Source organism: Micromys minutus, assembly GCF_963924665.1.
Source record: "Micromys minutus genome assembly, chromosome: 29".
NCBI lineage: Eukaryota > Metazoa > Chordata > Mammalia > Rodentia > Muridae > Micromys > Micromys minutus.
This window is the reverse complement of record NC_137964.1, coordinates 4,501,445-4,513,352: the sequence shown is the minus strand read 5'-3', so window position 1 is coordinate 4,513,352 and position 11,908 is coordinate 4,501,445. Positions and strand designations below refer to the sequence as shown.

General features: G+C 42.2%; 1 pseudogene across 1 annotated transcript; it reads left to right on the top strand.

The window, feature by feature from the left end:
• The first annotated feature begins 7,389 nt into the window (after positions 1–7,389).
• On the top strand, positions 7,390–8,491 carry LOC308439042 (low-density lipoprotein receptor class A domain-containing protein 3-like; annotated as a pseudogene). The gene is made up of 2 exons: positions 7,390–7,428; positions 7,500–8,491. The product of its transcript is annotated as a low-density lipoprotein receptor class A domain-containing protein 3-like (transcript).
• The last annotated feature ends 3,417 nt before the right edge of the window (positions 8,492–11,908 follow it).

Sequence of the window (11,908 nt, the reverse complement as noted above, 5' to 3'; positions counted from 1 at the left end):
AGAGTGGGGTGTTAGGGTCTCCCACTATTATTGTGTGGGGTACAATGTATTATTTGAGCTTTAGTAGGGTTTCTTTCATGAATATGGGTGCTCTTGTATTTCAAACATATATGTTAAGGATTGAGAGTTCCTTCTGACAAATTTTCCCTGTCATAAGTAAAAAGTGTCCTTCCTTATATTTGTTGATAACTTTTTGTTGAAGATCTACTTTATTTGATATTAGAATGGCCACTCCAGCTTGCTTCTTGTGGCTGTTTGCTTGGAAGTTGTTTTTCCCAACCTTTTACTCAGAGATAGTGTCTGTCATTATCTCTTAGATGAGTGTCCAAAATGCTGGGTTTTGTTTATGTATCCATTCTGATAGCCTATATCTTTTCATTGGGGAATTGAATCCATTTATGTTAACAGACATTAAGGAATAGTGTTTGCTATTTCCTGCTATTTTTGTTTTAAGGGTTGAAATGTGCCTGTGTGTCTTTCTTCTTTTGGTTTTCCTTCTTAGGTATTTTCTTGTTTTTACTAGGATGTAGTTTCTCTCCTTTTACTTCGTTTTACACCTATAATTCGTTGTAGTGCTGGGTTTGTGGTCAGATATTGTGTAAATTTAGTTTTGGCTTGGAATATCTTGGTCTCTCCATCTATGGTGATTGATAGTTTTGCTGGGTATAGCAGCTTGGGCTGACACTTGTGTTCTCTTAGGGTCTGCATGATATCTATGCAGGATCTTCTAGCTTTCATAGTCTCTGTTGAAAAGTTGTGTGTTTTTCTGATTGGTCTGCCTTTATATGTTACATCACTTATTTCCCTTACTGCTTTTAGAATTCTTTTCTGCTTCAGGCACTTGGCTTTTTGACTATTATTTTTCGGGAGGAATTTCTTTTCTGGTCCACTCTATTTGGAGTTCTGTAGGCTTCTTTTATGCTCGTGATCATCTCATTTTTAAGGGTAGAAAAATTTTCTTCTACGATTTTGTTGAAGGTATTTACTGTGCCTCTTAGTTGATCTTCTTTGCCCTCTTCTATTCCTATTATCCTTAGATTTGGTCTTCTCATTGTGTCCTGAATATCTTGGACATTTTGGGTTAGGAGCTTTTTGGCTTTTCGCATCTTCTATGACTGTTTTATGTTTTCAATATTGTCCTCGACACCCAAGATTCTTTCTTCCATCTCTTGTAGTCTGTTGGAGATGCTTGCACCTGTGGCTCCTGATCTTTAGGCTTTCTACTCTAGGGTTATCTCTTTTAATGTTTTCTTTATTGTTTCAATTTCTGTTTTAATTTTTTTTTCTTTCCTTCATTTTTTTTTTTTTTTTTTTTTTTTTTTTTTTTTTGGTTCTGTTTTCCTCGAGTTCTTTGAGTTCTTTGGGTGTTTTTCTTGTTTCCTTTTTAAAAGCTTCTATTTCTTTATGCTTTTCCTCCCATTATTGTTTAAGGATCTCTATGATCATATTGTGGTATGATTTTGGGTCTGAGTCTTCTTTTATTGGAGTGTTTGGCATTCCGCTGTTGGCTCTGATGGGAGAGGTTGGTTCTGGTGTTTCCAGGTTGTCTTGCTTTCCCTGGGATACGTTCTTTTGTTTTCCTCTTGCCATCTTTTTGTCTGTTATTATACGTGGTCTTGTTGTCAGTGATTGGTTTTCATCTCTCCCTTGTACCTGGCCAGTGTCCTTGGATCTCTGCGGTTCCTTGTGGCAGGTGGCCAGAGCGTCTGTTCTGCACGCACAGGCCACCAGGTGAAAACAGACACCCTAAGGCAGGGTTACTGCTCCCCTGAACCATTCGGGAAAGGGAGTGCTTGGCACAGACCTCTCTGCTCTCCGGCTACATGGAGCACTGTCTCACCATGCCTGTGTCCCTGGATCTATGCTATTCCTGTTGGCAGATGGCCAGGTGCCTGTTCTGCAGGCACAGGCTGCCAGCTGGAAACAAACACCCTAAGGCAGGGTTCCTGCTCCCCTGAACAAATCAGGGGGAAGAGCACATTCCACGCGCTCAGCAGATACCTTTCCGCTCTACAGATACTCGGAACCCATCTTAGGAGAACTGTGTCCCTGGATGTCCGTGGTTCCTGGTGGTAAATTGCATGAGGATCTGTTCTGCACTTGGGATGCTGGCTGGAAACGGACAACCTAAGGCAGGGTTACTGCTCCCCTGAACCAATTGGGGGGTAGTTTCTGAGTGTTCTGCACACACCTCTCTTTTCCCCAGCTACTCGGAACACCATCTCACGAGGCCTGTGTTTCTGGATCTCCAATGTTGCTCTCTTTTTTTCTTTTATAAATTGAACAACTTTATTTTTAAAAACAAAGATAAATGGACAGATTTTAAACATTTTTGCATAAAAGGATATGAATACATTTTGTCAGTACTTGATTTTTTTAAAGGTTTTATAGTATGAATTAAAATCTTACTAGTTACAATGCGCATAAAGTGCATGTAAAACAAGATGTAACATGGAAATAGTCAAAGTTTTCTTGGTGTGTAAAGATTAAGCATAATGGTTTATTTTCTTTCCCTTTCTTAGGCCTTTGTATTTTCTTGAACTTCCTATATCTGTGAGTTATTTCGGGGATGTTCAGAACTTTCTGAAGATAGTATCCAATTATCACTGACTGCATATTATGTCTGTTCTTTTGTGACTGGGTTATCTCACTCAGGATGATATTCTTGAGGTGAATCCATTTTCTTACAAATTTAGTAGAGTCATTGTTTCTGATAGTTGAGTAGTAATCCATTGTGAAAATATACCACAATTTTTGTATCCATTCATCTACTGAAGCACACCTGGGTTCTTTCCAACTTCTGGCTATTATAAATAAGGCAGATATGAACATTGTGGTACATGTGTCTTTGTAGTATCTTGGATCATCTCTGAGGTATATTCCCAGAAGTGGAATAACTGAATCTCCAGGTAGTACTATGTCCAATTGTCTGAGGAATCGAGACTGATTTCCAGAGTGGTTGTACCAGTTTACAACCCCACCAACAGTGGAGAAGTGTTTTTCTTTCTCCTCATCCTCACCAGCATCTGCTGTCATCTGAGTTTTTTATCTTAGACATTCTGGTTGGTGTGAGGTGGAATCTGAGGGTTGTTTTGGTTTGCAATTCCCTGATGGCTAATGATGTCAACCACTTACTTAGATACTTCGAAGCCATTCAATGTTTTTCAATTGAGAACTTTTGTTTAGCTCTCTACCCCATTTTTAAGAGGGTTGTTTGATTCTCTGGAGTCTAACTTCTAGAGTTCTTTGTATGTCTTGGATATTAGGCCACTGTCAGATGTGGGGTTGGTAAAGATCCTTTCCCACTCTGTTGGCTCCCATTTTGTTTTTTGGTTTTTTTTTTTTGTTTGTTTGTTTGTTTGTTTTTTTGACAGTGTCCTTAGCCTTACATAAAATTTGCAATCTCATTAAATCCCATTTGTGGATAATTGACCTTAGAGCACGAGCCATTGGTGTTCTGTTCAGGAAATTTCCTCCTGTGCCTAGGTGTTCTAAAGTGTTCCCAACTTTCTCTTCTTATAATTTCAGTGTACCTGGTTTAATGTAGAGATCTTTGATCCACTTGCACTTGAGCTTTGTTCAAGGAGATGAGAAGGGTCTATTGTCATTCGTCTGCATGCTGAGTGCCAGTTGGACCAGCACCATTTGTTAAAGAGGCTGTCCTTTTTCCATTGAATATTTATAGCTCCTTTGTCAAAAATCGAGTGACCATATATGTGAGGGCTCATTTTTGAATCTTCTATTCTATTTCATTGATCTACGTACCTATCTCTCTACCAGTACCATGCAGTTTTTAGCACAACTGTTTTGTAATATAGCCTGAGGTCAGGGATAGTGATTCGCACAGATGTTTTCTTGTTGTTGAGGATGGATTTCACTATTCTAGGTCTTTTGTTATTTCAGATGAAATTGCATATTGCTCTTTCCAACACTATGAAGAGTAGGGTAGGAATTTTTATGGGGATTGCATTGAATCTGTAGATTGCTTTTAGTAACATGACCATTTTCACAATGTTGATCTTTCCAATCCATGAGCATGGGAGAGCTTTCCATTTTCTGAAATCTTCCTCAATTTCCATCTTTACAGATTTGAAGTTTTTGTCATACAGGTCCTTCACTTGCTTAGTTAGAGTCACACCAAGTTATTTCATATTGTTTGTGACTATTGTGAAGGGTACCTTTTCCATAATTTCTTTCTGTGCATGTTTATCCTTTGAGTAGAGGAAGGCTACTGATTTGTTTGAGTTAATTTTATATCCAGGCACTTTGTTGAACTTGTTTATCAGCTGTAGAAGTTCTCTGGTGGAATTTTTTGGGTCAGTTAAGTACACTATCATGTCATCTGCAAACAGTGATGTTTTTACTTCTTCCTTTCCAATATGTATACGTTTAATATGCTTTTGCTATCTAATTGCTCTAGACAGTACTTACAGTACTATGTTGAATAGGTAGGGGGAGAGTGGTCAGCCTTGTCCAGTCCCTGATTTAGTGGGATTGCTTCAAGTTTAACACCGTTAAGTTTGATGTTGTCTGTTGGTTTGCTGTATATTGCTTTTATTATGTTTACATATGGACCTTGGATTTCTGTTCTTTCCAAGACATTTAACATGATGGGGTGGTGAATTTGGTCAAATGCCTTCTCAGCATCTACTGAAATGATTGTGTCGTTTTTTTTTAAGTTTGTTTACATGATGGATTAAGTTGATGCATTTTCTTAGTGTTCCATCAGAGGCTTTTATAATAGGATCTAATAATTTCTTGAATTTCCTCACTTTGAATTATTATGTCTTTACTTTCATTTCTGATTTTGTTAATTGAATGCTCTCTCTTTGTCCTCTAGTTAGTCTGGATAAGGGTTTATCAATCTTGTTAATTTTCTCAAAGAACAAGCTATTGGTTTTGTTGATTCTTTGAATGGTTCTTTTTCATTCTAATTTGTCTATTTCTGCCCTAAGTTTGATTATTTCTTGCCGTCTACTCCTCTTAAGAGTATCTGCTTCCTTTTGTTCTAGAGCTATGAGTTTTCCTCTCAGTACTGCTTTCATTGCATCACATAGGCTTGGGTATGTTGTACTTTGGTTTTCATTGAATTCTATAAAATCCTTAATTTATTTCTTTATTTTTTCTTTGACCCTGTTATCATTTAATAGAGCATTGTTTAGTTTCCATGTATATATGGACTTTTTGTTGTCTTTGTTGTTTTTAAAGACTATCCTTACACCTTGGCGATCTGAAAGGATACATGGAAGTATTTCAGTCTTCTTATATCTATTGATGCTTGTTTTGTGACCAATTATGTGGTCCATTTTTGAGAAGGTGCCATGAGGTGCTGAAAAGAAGGTGTATTCTTTTGTTTTAGGATGATATGTTCTGTAGATATCTATTAATTCCAGTTGGTTCATAACCTCTGCTAGTTTTACTAATGCATTATGCTTTTTCTCTTGTTCTTGTTTAAGGATCTCTATCATCATCTTAAGGTATGATTTCACATCTGAGTCTTTTTTTTTCAGGAGTGTTTGCCATTCCACTCTTTGCTATGATGGGAGAGCTGGGTTTTTGGCATGCCAGGTTGTCTTAGTTTCTCTGGGGTACGTACTTTCGCTTTCCTCTTGTCATCTTTTTTGTCTGTGTTTATAGTGGTCTTGTTGTCAGTGATTGTTTCTCGTCTCTCCCTTGTTCTTGGCCTGTGTCCATGATTCTCAGCTATTACTGGTGGCACATGGACTGAGTGCTTGTTCTGCACGCACTGGCAGCTGTATGGAAACAGACAACCTAAAGCAGGATTCCTTCTCCCCTGAACTAATTGGGGGGCGCACATTCCAATCGCTAGGCACAGACCACACTGATCCCCGGCTACTGGAAGCATTGTTTCACCAGGCCTGTGTCCCTGGATCTCCTCTATTCCTGGTGGCAGATGGCCTGAGCACCTGTTCTGCATGCAAAGGCCGCTGATGGAATCAGACAGCCCAAAGCAGGGTTCCTGCTTCTCTGAACCAAGCTGGGGGGGCTCACCTTTGCATGCTCGGCACAGACCTCGCTATTTTCCAGCTACTTGGCTACTTGGAGCACTGTCTCACCAGGCCTGTGTCCCTGGATCTCTGCTGTTCCTAGTGGCGGATGGCCTGAGCGCCTGTTCTGCATGCACGGGCCACTGGCTAGAAACACACAGCTCTGAGGCAGAGTTTCTGCTCCTCTGAACCAGTCGGGGGAGGGGGGCTCACTTTCTGCGTGCTCAACACAGAGCTTTCTGTTCCCTGGCTACTTGGCTACTTAGAGCACAATCTCAATAGGCCTATGTCCATGGATCTCTGCTGTTCCTGATTGCAAATGGCCTGAGCACATATACTGCACACAAGGCCTGTCGGCTGGAAACAGACCTTACAAAGCAGGGTTCCTGTATCCCTGAACCAAGCAGGGAGGGAGCACCTACTGTGCGCTTGGCACAGACCTCTCTGTTCCCCAGATACTTGACTTCTTGGAACACTATCTCACCAGCCCTGTGTCCCTGGATCTCCGCTGTTCCTTGTGGAAGATGGCCTGAGACCCTGTTCTGTACTCACGGGCCGCCAGCTGGAAACACACAACTCCGAAGCATGGTTCCTACACCTCTGAACAAGTCAGGGGGACGCACATTCCTTGTGCTCGTCAGAGACCTCTCTGCTCCTGGCTACTCTGAATGCCATCTCACCAGGCCTGTGTCCCTGGATCTCCACTGTTCCTGGTGGCAGATGGCCTGAGAATCTGTTCTGCACAAATGAGCCGCCTGCTGGAAACAGCCTCCATCACTCACTCTTGAAGATTTTATTTTATGTGTATCATTCTGTGTTTGCGCACATGTGTGTGTATGTGTGTGTTGTCTGTGTATGTGTATGTGTATGTGTGTCTGTGTGTGTCTGTGTGTGTGTGTGTGTGTGTGTGTGTGTGTGTGTGTGTGTGTAACTGACATTGCAGGCAGTTATGAACCATGGGAAGTAGATGATTTACACTCAGATATCCTCGGGCAGGCTGACAAATTTGTCACAGTTAAGGAATAACACGGTTAGGAAGAATTCTTGAACCTTTAACATAATGCTGATAATTATTGAATGGTTCTGTTTTCTTATAATATGGGTGCCAAGCTGGAACTTAAAATAGCCATTTCTTTAGAGCCAAGGATGGCATACCTAATCCCAGCCCTGCAGCCTAGTTTAGGGGAGCCAATTCCTTTTTCTGACAACCTGAGGTACCAGGCACATACATGGAAATGCATAAAGGCAGACAAAACAAAATTACACATAACTCATGTTAAAGATTAAACAAAGACTTTTGCTAACTGCATAAGTCTTAGAAAATTCCCCGTCTTGGGCAGCGGAGCAGCGGGTCACTGGGCAGCGGAGGGTTGGCCGTGCCATGTGGCTGCTGGAGCCGCTGTGCCTACTGCTGAGCAGCACTGCGGAGTTCCTCTCCTAATCGGAAGTGATAACCCAAACAATTGTTCATTTCCTGAGACTTGATGGCAGGTGGTGGAGAGCCAGCTGCTCCCTGGGAACAACTTCACCAACGAGTGCAACATCCCAGGTAACTTCATGTGCAGCAACGGGCGGTGTATCCCAGACGCCTGGCAGTGTGATGGGCTGCCTGACTGCTTCGACAAGAGTGACAAGAAGGAATGCCCCAAAGCGAAATCGAAATGTGGCCCGACCTTCTTCCCCTGTGCCAGCGGCATCCACTGCATCATCGGCCGCTTCCGCTGCAATGGCTTTGAGGACTGTCCAGACGGCAGTGATGAGGAGAACTGCACAGCAAACCCTCTTCTCTGCTCCACGGCCCGATACCACTGCAGGAACGTCCTGTGCATTGACAAGAGCTTCATCAGCGACAGGCAGAACAACTGTCAGAACAACAGTGACGAGGAGAACTGCGAGAGTTCTCTAGAACCAGGCAGCGGGCAGGTGTTAGTGACGTCGGATAACCAGCTCGTGTACTATCCCAGTATCACTTAAGCCATCAGCAGCAGCTCTGCCATCTTCGTGCTGGTGGTAGCCCTGTTGACACTGGCCCTGCATCACCAGCGGAAACGGAAAAACCTCATGACTCTACCTGTGCACTGGCTGCAGCATCCTGTACTGCTCTCTCACCTGATGGTCCTGGACCACCCCCACCACTGCAACGTCACCTACAACGTCAATAATGGTGTTCAGTATGTGGCTACCCAGGCCGAACAAAATGCCTCAGAAGTAGGCTCACCACCTTCCTATTCAGAGGCCCTGTTGGACCTGCGTGGTATGACCTTCCTTCACCAACCTATTCATCCGACACTGAGTCTCTGGACCAAGCTGACCTGCCTCCTTACTGCTCATGGTCAGGAAGCGCCTGCAATGCTAGCTCCCGGGCAGCCAGCAGCCTCCTGAGTATGGAAGACAGCAGCGGCAGCCCAGAGCAGCCTGGCCCTGCAGAGGTCATTGCTAAGCCCAGAGACACTGCGCCCAGTCCGGGCACTGAAGAAGTATAAAATCCAGCGATTCCAAAGTCCATATGGGTAGATCCTCTCTAACTTGTTGGGATTCTAACATGGGACACTCTTTCAGCTCCTTTGGAGGATGTTTCTAGTTGACGTTTTGGGGTGCTGACTGCACCTTCTCCAGATTTCAGGGGTGTTCTTCGGACTGACCTGGCACTTCTCCTGCCATGTAGTGAACATTGTCTTCTCTGTGCAGTCTCTGTCCCTTCAGGGCCTGTGACTAACAGATGCATGCTTAGACAACTGTGTGACTTGGCCCATCCCACTAGCCTTGTGACTGAGCAGGCAGCAGGGTAAAGCCATGTGTAAATAGTGTTTGTCAGGGCTCTAGGGCTAACAAGATAGGAGAGTGGTTTCTAAATAAATTTTCAATAATGAGAGCTGGGGAGACTGTTTTGTGGTTAAGAGCACTTGGTTTTCTTGTAAAGGACTTGGATTCAATTTTCAGCACCTACATAGTCTGTAACACAGTCCCAGATGATCTGGTATAGTTTTCTAGTCTCCATGAGCACTAGACATACATGTGGTACACATGTATACATGCAAAGTGCTCATACACATAAAAATAGGAATGATGATGGTGAACTGGTGAGATTGTTCAGTGGTTAAAAACACTGTCTGTCCTTCCAGAAGACCCAGGTTTAATTACAAACATCTACACATGCCCTTTATCCAGGAAGCTTCCAGAAAAACATGTGTCTCTTCTCAGTAAAGCATCCTCTCATGTGTCTGCTTCAATATAACATCTCCTTACAAGACTGTTCTCAGAAAAACATCACACATCAAACTGAGTATCTAAATAAACCAGAAACTTACACTTCAGGCCTGTAAACTCCCTATTCTCCATATTACAAGTAACCCCACTGACGTATTTGTTTGCTAGGTTAGACCTTGGTGGTATTGGTACTTTGGTATGTTGTTGGTTCTCTATCTGGGGTGGCAAGACATTTGTTCACATCTTCCCAAGCATACACACACACAAGCACACACCACCACCAGCACCTCAAAGAAACTCATGAATAAATTTTAAAAACTGAATTCCTGAATAGCCAGCTGGGTAGTATTGTTGCACAACTTTAATCCCAGCTCTTGGGAGGCAGAGGCAGAGCCTGGTCTACAGAGTGAGTTCCAGAAGAGCCAGGGCTACACAGAGAAAACCTTATATCAAAAAATGTAAATAAACAAACAAATGGTGTGGCTGTCTGCCAAAATTTTTAAAAATGGAAAATAAAGAACATTTCAAATTAAGCCAATTAATACAACTGTTAGTCATTAGCACTTTTCTTTGTTGTGTATAAATACACACATTCATGTGTATAGAAATACATGTGCATGTATATGGGGGTCTTCATTCCTTATAGAATTTTAAGACAGGGGATATTATCAGCCTTGAATTTACCATACTGAGATTTACATAAGTTCTAAAGATCAAATTCAGGTCTTTATACTTGCATACCAAATACGTTAATGATTGAACCATCTTCCTAGCCATTAGTTACCTTATTTACAAAGCAGATTGTAAAAATGGGTCTCAGAAAAAGATATCAGGAGGCACTGTGAGAAAGAACCCAGCTTGCAATTGTAACAGCACACTAATGACACTAATGACAAGACGCTTCCCCAGCAGCCCACATTCAAAGCCATGGTACACAGGATATCCATGCTATTTACAACTCTGGGAGCTAGAGATGGCTCAGCCATTAAGAGCACTCACTGCTCTTATAGAGGACCCATGTTCAGTTCCCAGCATACACACACACATACAAGGCAGCTAATAACTGCTTATAGCTGCCCTCTTCTAGACACTGAGTGCACTAGGAAAATGTGGTACACATACATGCATGCAGGCAAAATATTCATACACACAAAAATAAAAACAAACTAAAAGAGAAAAGTTAAGAAACCTAGGGTTGGCAAAGTGGTTGGTGGATTAAGGCACTAAGCTACTTGCTGCTAAGCCAGATGACCTCAGTTCAATCCCTAGAAATGAAATGGTGTAAGGAGAAAACAAACTCCAGCAACTGTCCTCAGACCTCCACAAGAGCACTGTGGTATATCCCTTACCACACATACAATTAAACAATTAAATTTACATGACATACATATAATATATATTTATATGCTAAGTTATGGGAAGTTCTTTTATTCAGCTTCTGTGTACATCAATTTATGGATGACCACTTGCAGGTGTGTCAACTCATAGCCCATAGCCACATACACCCAGAGTAATTCTGAATGTAGCCCAACACAAAACCATAAACTAATTTTTAAACATAGGGGGTTTGTGAGGAGATCCCAGTTGTTTTGTAACCCAGTTCATGGTCTCTGGCATGAATTTTGTAGATGAAAAAAGTTTGCCACAATGTCAAACAGTCGACTCAACTGTACTGTTTGAAAATTTTCTCATTAGTACATCCAATTTTGTTCTCTGAACCTCTCCCACTCCAAAACTTTACCAAAAAAAAACACATTATTTTGCAACAGAGTCCATCAGTTGACGTTTGCTGTTGACATTTGCCTTCCTTTCACATCACCCACTTATATATTCTGGAGTAATCAGGAGGCAAAATTTGAATATAACTGAAAGAAATGTATACATGTCAGACCTCCCCACTGAACTCAATGAATTTCAAGAGTAGCAGGGGGAAGGAAAATAAGTGTATGCAAAGGTTCATTTTCCAGAACTAAGTGAGTTCACAAGTTAGAGCTCTAGAACACTTACTGAGACAAGGACTACCTCCATCACAGAATGAAACTGCTGCTAAAAGTCAGTAAACACCAATCTCTCTGTGTATTTTCTTTCAATACATTTCCTATGCATTGGATAGGCATGCCACAGAGTGGGTGAGGAGGTCAGAGGATAATGTTGAGGATCTAGATGTGTTTTTCACTATTTGATCTCCAGGAGCACAATTAAATAATTTATGTATAGCAGCAAGTATATTTACCCACTAAGTTAATACCCCATCCTTTTGTTAGCTTGCTTGCTTGATTGATTGATTGATTGATTGATTGATTGATTGATTGATTGCTTAGTTCGGAAAGTCCCCCCCCCCGGTTGGTTCAGGAAGCCAGGAACCCTGCATTGGGCTGTCTGTTTCCAGCCATAGGCCACTGGGTGCAGAACAGGCACTCAGGCCAGCCACCAACGGGAACAGCTGAGACACAGGCCTGGTGAGAAGGTGTTCTGAGTAGCAGGGGAGCAGAGAGATCTCTTCCTAGCATGCAAAAAGTTCACCCCCCCCGCTTGGTTCAGGAAACCAGGAACCATGCATTGGGATGCCTGTTTCCTGCCTTGGGTGCAGAATAGGCGCTCAGGCCATTTGCCACCAGGAGCAGGGGAGATCCAGAAACACAGGCTTGGTGAGATGGCATTCCGAGTAGCTGGGGAGCAGAGACAGTTCTGCT